The 6,020-nt window shown below is 36.1% G+C and overlaps 1 protein-coding gene across 2 annotated transcripts in view; it reads left to right on the plus strand.

Moving 5' to 3' along the window:
- LOC106469430 (zinc finger protein GLIS3-like) overlaps window positions 1-6,020 on the plus strand; it is an 84,125-nt gene that overhangs the window by 13,300 nt on the left and 64,805 nt on the right. Inside the window, exon 1 of one of the 2 annotated variants that reach the window (XM_022397944.1) lies at window positions 3,070-3,120. The exons of the other annotated variant lie outside the window; for it this stretch is intronic. The gene's annotated coding sequence lies outside the window, so the exon portion shown is untranslated. Of the gene's footprint in view, window positions 1-3,069; window positions 3,121-6,020 lie in introns of those variants that run through there. 2 annotated transcript variants of the gene reach the window in all.

Below are 6,020 nucleotides of genomic sequence, written 5' to 3' on the forward strand. Positions count from 1 at the left end.
GTAGTGAGTAATTGAACTGCAGTCAGGAAGTATTGTTGAAGTTAACGTTTGTTGTTAAAACGTTTGTTATAGAGCGACTGTTGAAAATAAGTGTATCGGTAAAGTTATATTGAGAAAGAATAAACCAGTTTTATTAAGTAAGGACTTGTGTCGCTAAAGTTTCGTCGGAACGAATTTACGGAAAATCAACTAACGAACGGAAACGTAACAATAATAAATAACAGGTTTATCTTGCTAATTATCCCTGCTCTAAACGTGACGTTTTCTGTCAATGGTTGAAATGGTTGCTACGTGGAAAGGTTCACAGACGTATATCACATGGTTCATAGTTTTAAAGCTCAAGAATGATATTTATGAACTTACGACATGATCCGATGATTATTAGTAATAATAACTGGAATAAAAAAAAAGGTACATTTTAATGGATTCTCCTGTCAACTTTGTGGTTAAGTTTGTAAGATATCGTTTATATGTTTCAGATATTCGCACAAAGCTACGTAAGGGCTACCTGCACTCTCTGTCCTTAATTTTAAATTGATGTGTTAAAGAACAGATAGCTAGCCCATACTCAATTCAAATTTCGGATCGCGATTTTGTAGTAAGTGGACGCGAACCGCGGACTCTTAAGTTTCTCTATCAGACACGCTGGCCAATAGATCATGATCGGCCCCCTCAATTTTGAAAATATGTTATGAAATAAATCAATTAAAATCTGAGGAAAGTCCACTGAATTCTTTATTTGCTTTTACTTTTAAGGGAATTATACACAATATCAAAGGCAAAATTCTTAAAGATACGATACCCTATAACTCGAGCACTTTCGAAAGGTGAAACTTTCTTCTTCAAGGTCAAACAGTTTGCCTCTGAAGAAGAGAGCTCTACCTTTCGAAAGCGCTCGGGTTATAGGGCATAGGTCGTATTTTTTGAACTACGTGTTTTTCTAACATCGTCAAAAGTATTAACGTGTGTATTTAAGATGATTCCTCTTTTGACTAAGTAGGATAATGAAACGTTATAAACTGTCATCTTGTTTATCTACCAAGTTTTCAATATTCTACACCTGTATTGCTTTAATAGATTATAACTTCAGTATTACACTTTTCAGTTAGTTTTTATAACCTAAAAAATTAATAAAAAAGTAATATTCACTTCAAAACTTTCTTGACACTGGACCAGAGCTGGATTGGGTTGAGCAATTGGTAGATCTGACCCGGCCTCCGATTAAGAGGACATTTTTTAAAATTATCCAAAAACTGGATGCCTCATATTCAAAAACTTATGTTTACAACTGTGTCACTATGACAACAGAGTTTTTAGTAGTTTCATATAAACCTATTATTTTGTAATTTGTCATTAACAGGTTCTTACAATTTGTTCTTTTATAGATATTTGCTGAGCCATCTAACAAAAATATTCGTTGTCATTACTTTATATTTTTTATAAATTTTACAATTACTATTTTGTATACTATTTACCCATCGGTTGTGTTTGTGCATTGCTCAAACTGCGGTAAATAAATACTGCACTAAGGAATGTGATGGTGCAATTTAATTCAATACTGCAGCCATCCATTTCTGCATATTTTTACCGTCGGTAGGAGTGATTACCATTTTCAAATCAACGATGTATCTGATAAATAACAGGATTTTGTTATCTGAGATATCATGTATCCACTGATTTCAAATAACTAACCCGGTGTGCATATAATATTTGTATCGTTATCATTTGTGCAAAGTGTTTAGATTGATTAAAAGCAAAACTTAGCATTGTTACGTCTCTGTTCGTTTGTTAATTACCCGTAAAAATTCTTTCAGAAGAACTTCAGCGATACAAGTCCTTTCTTAAATAAAACTAGTTTATTCTTTCTCAATACAACTTAGCAATACACTTGATTTCCACAGCCACTTTAACTTAAACACACGCTATAATCCACAACTATTCACACGCTTTACTACCGCGCTTGATTCAATTATCCGTCTCTGTCTGTCTGCAATTATCTATATATATATGCCGTCACTTCTTGCCGGTCTTATATATTCGAAATAGAGAGCGTCTGGAGAACACCCGAGGCTTCACGAACGGACATGATCTTTCTAGAAGCTCATGACGTGTTACTAACGTCACGTGACTTCCACTGTCGTAACAGTATAGTTTTTAAATATTTTCAAAGTAAAATATACTCTTCTTGCCTTGATAATCTAATCAATATTTCAAAGACACATTTTGCACCCGTTTGACCTTAGCCACTTATTTTGCTCTGATTTTTATTCTTTTTACTTAGTTAGCTAATTGAAAAACAAGGGGCATGCAAAGATACTAGAGAGCTAAAGAACAGCTTACACCCAGCCATTTGTATAATTCTTTAAAAACCTTCTACTGAAATGCTTGCAATTAAAAATGCTGTATAATATAATATGATTTCATAGTTAGGAATCTCAAATCTATATATCACTAAGTATTGTTACGACAGCGGAAGTCACGTAAATCTGGTAACACCTAATTGTAGAATAATCCAGTATTTGCTAGGTGCTCTCTATTCTTGTATATAAGTGCGCCAGACAATTAATCGGAAATAGAATTGCAGAGACAGAGACGGACAATTGAGTCAAGCACGATAATAAAGTGTGTGAATCGTGGTGAATTATAGCGTGTGTTGAAGTTAAAGCGACTGTGGAAATTAAGTGTATTGCAAAGTTGAATTGAGAAAGAATAAATTAGTTTATTTAAGAAAGGACTTGTACGGAAAATTAACAAACGACCAGAGACATAACAGTATGTAGTATATATTACGACGTTCGTGGGCTTACGACGTTCAAATGTGTAACCTGATCATTCTAAATTATTATTTAGGCCTACGTAAATGTTTGGCTTGAGAAAAAAAAAACTCATTAAGATAACGTATTGTTGTAGACTGTATTTCCAGTGCTTTAATCTAGCTGGGCCAAAATTGTAACAATACTAACATAATTTTATTTTACCTGTTTAGTATAACTGCCCACAGTCTACAACGTACAGCTCTGAGTTTCTTCACTTTGAAGGATTTGTTTGTTACTACACTACTTTATGAATTTGCTGGATTAATTCTTCTAGCCTATTTTACATGATCTTCGGGCTTGGAAGGTGAGTCAAATGAATCTGGAATTATTAGCAAGTGTTTTGAATTTCTTTCAAAGTTCATGATGATGAATTCCATCTCTGAAGCAAGTTGAGTAACTTTTCTAAGTCTGAGCCACTCAACTTTATTCAGAATGGTGAAATGATCACGTGTCAATGAATCGCTTGCGAAAAGTGATCTGGAGTGAAATATCCTATTTTTAGGACAGCGGGGGTCACGTGACGCTGGTAACACGTCATATTCTCGAACGTTCACATCTCTTCCTGAAGTCTCGAGAGGTTGCTAGATATGCGGTATTCTTGTATGTATAAGACCGGTAAGAAGTGACGGCAACAATGTAATGTAATGCGTAATTGAACTGCAGACAGAGATATATACGGACAGTTGAGTTGAGCACGTGAGACGCTCGTTGTGAATTATAACGTTTGTTATAGCGTGACTGTGGAAATTAAGAGTATTGCAAAGTTGTATTCAGAGAGAATCTTCTTCCGTAGCTTGTTTCCGTATCTATACGAGGTCGCCATTTTTTCGGTTTTGGCATCCCCTAATTTAGCAGTGTAAGACTAGAGGGAAGGCTGCTAGTCATCACCACCCACAGCCAACTCTTGGGCTACTCTTTTACCAACGAATAGTGGGATTGACTGTCACATTATAACGCCCCCACGGCTAAAATGGCGAGCATGTTTTGGTGGGATGGTCGCGCGAACCCGCGACCCGCAGATTGCGAGTCGAGCGTCTTACCCACCTGGCCATGCCGGCCTTGTATTCAGAAAGAATAAAACAGTTTTATTTAAGAAAGGACTTGCATCGCTAAAGTTTCATCGGAAAGAAATTATACGGAAAACAAACTAACGACCAGAGACGTAAGAATATGGTCTCAGTAGGTTCAACAATAGTGATTTCCAAAGAATATGCCACGGCACATTGTTGTGTCGGAAATTTCCATTTTTCTATGACAGTTATAAAAAATAAACAGTCACAATGAAATATGTTAGAAAATCAATTCAGTGTAATGACCAAGTAAAAATACAATCACGAACCGGTTTATTTACCAGTATTTGCTTCTTAGGTTTTTATGAATGTGTGTGTGTCGCTTTATTCTCTCTATTTGTTGTGAGTGCCGAGATAATAGGTGTATGTATATTTTATGGTACTTCCAGGTGTACCTTGAGGGGAAAAAAGCTGTTATACTCGGTTAGTGTTTTTCTCGTTACTTCTCAACTTGATTGTGACACTTTATGTATTTAATTTATTGATGGGTGATTCTGGACTAACCAGAAAGACGGCCAATGATGAACGGTAATCAGTCTCGTTTTTCTGTATGTTAGCAAGCTCGGTATTGTCTTCAGATTGATAGCAAGAAGGCTAGCTTTCTGTTTAATATTGCATCCATTTAGTCGAGAAGTAATCTCAGATTGGAGTTACTATACATCTTTAATGGTGTTTTGTCATCATAAACTGTTGGCTGATCTATAGTTCAGGAAGGTGTAGATGGTCTTGGGCTCTAGATTATAACAGTCGTGTAATGTTTTTGGACAGATATGCTAATCTGATTCCTTGGGAAATCATGGTTACAACTACTGGAAAAGTCGACGCAAGCCCTGAGTTTCTAGGTAAAGAGGTGATAGTAACCATAGAATAGCTTTTGATTGAAACTTCCGGACATTCAATAATAGGGTTCTAGGTTGTCTAACTGTCCAGCTTTCCAGATGGTTTTGTATTTGTTGTACCCTTTCTAACAAGATCTTAATATGGCCTCCTATGGCAATCTGTTTTTTCTTTTTTATCTGTTTCTTCGTACTTGAACAAACTTTATACAGTAAGAACATTGCCTGCCACGTCTAGTTTTATAGTGGCAATATTGTCATATGCAGTCTCAGATCTGTGTCTCTACGAAACTTGTTTTCTGTAGTTTCATGGAAATTTTTAACAGAATCTTGTACTTCATCAACTTTATTTCGTATTTCTTTCATGACCTCTTCAATAGCATCCTGTATATTGCTAGATTAGGAATATTAACATGCAAAGTATTTACTATAGCTTCAGGAAGAGTTGTATTAATATTTTATTAATCCCGACTGTCCTCATAAAATCGGTATGCATGTTCTTTCCATACTTCTGAAAATTTCATGGGTCGTTCAGTTTTTAATTTTCCTGTAAAATTCTGTTTCTCTCTTTTTTAAAGCTTCTTTAATTTTTATGGTCACATTTTTATTTATTTATGTCTGATTCTTCACGATATTATTTAAAAACAAAACAAACTCAATTGTTGCCCTTTCTGAAGACTTCTCAAAACTGTAGTCGTTTTTAATTGTCACTTCCATTTCTGGAACAAAATCACGTACCTGGATTAATTTCTTGGGCCTGACAGTAACTCACAGACTTATCAATAAAAATAACCTGATAGTTAATTTGGATGTTAAAATAAGTAAACTGTAAATTGGTCAAGTTTTCTTCTTCTAGTGGACCTCCGGTGGCTCAGCGATAAGCTTGAGGACCTACAACGCTACAGATCGAGGCTCGATATTTGCTGTGAGCACAGTGCAGATAATCGATTGTGCAACTTCGCGCTTAAACACAAACATATTTTCTAGCAAATAGAATACGGCTGGGCATGGCCTAGTGACGAGTGTGCAAAGCTGTAGATATGAAGATCTAAGGTTCGAGCCGTAGTATGCCACTGGACATACTCCGCACTTTCAGTTATGGGGGGGTTATAAGTTTAACAGTCAATCCAGTTATTCGGCTAAGAGCAGTCGTGTAGGTTACCGTGCGGGTGCTGCTATCTGGTTTGTTTGTTTGTTTTGAATTTCGCGCAAAGCTACACGAGGGCTATCTGCGCTAGCCGTCGCTAATTTAGCAGTGTAAGACTAGAGGGAAGGCAGCTAGTCATCACCACCCACCG

The sequence above is a fragment of the Limulus polyphemus genome, unplaced genomic scaffold, assembly GCF_000517525.1.
Source record: "Limulus polyphemus unplaced genomic scaffold, Limulus_polyphemus-2.1.2 Scaffold3481, whole genome shotgun sequence".
Classification (NCBI taxonomy): Eukaryota; Metazoa; Arthropoda; class Merostomata; order Xiphosura; family Limulidae; genus Limulus; species Limulus polyphemus.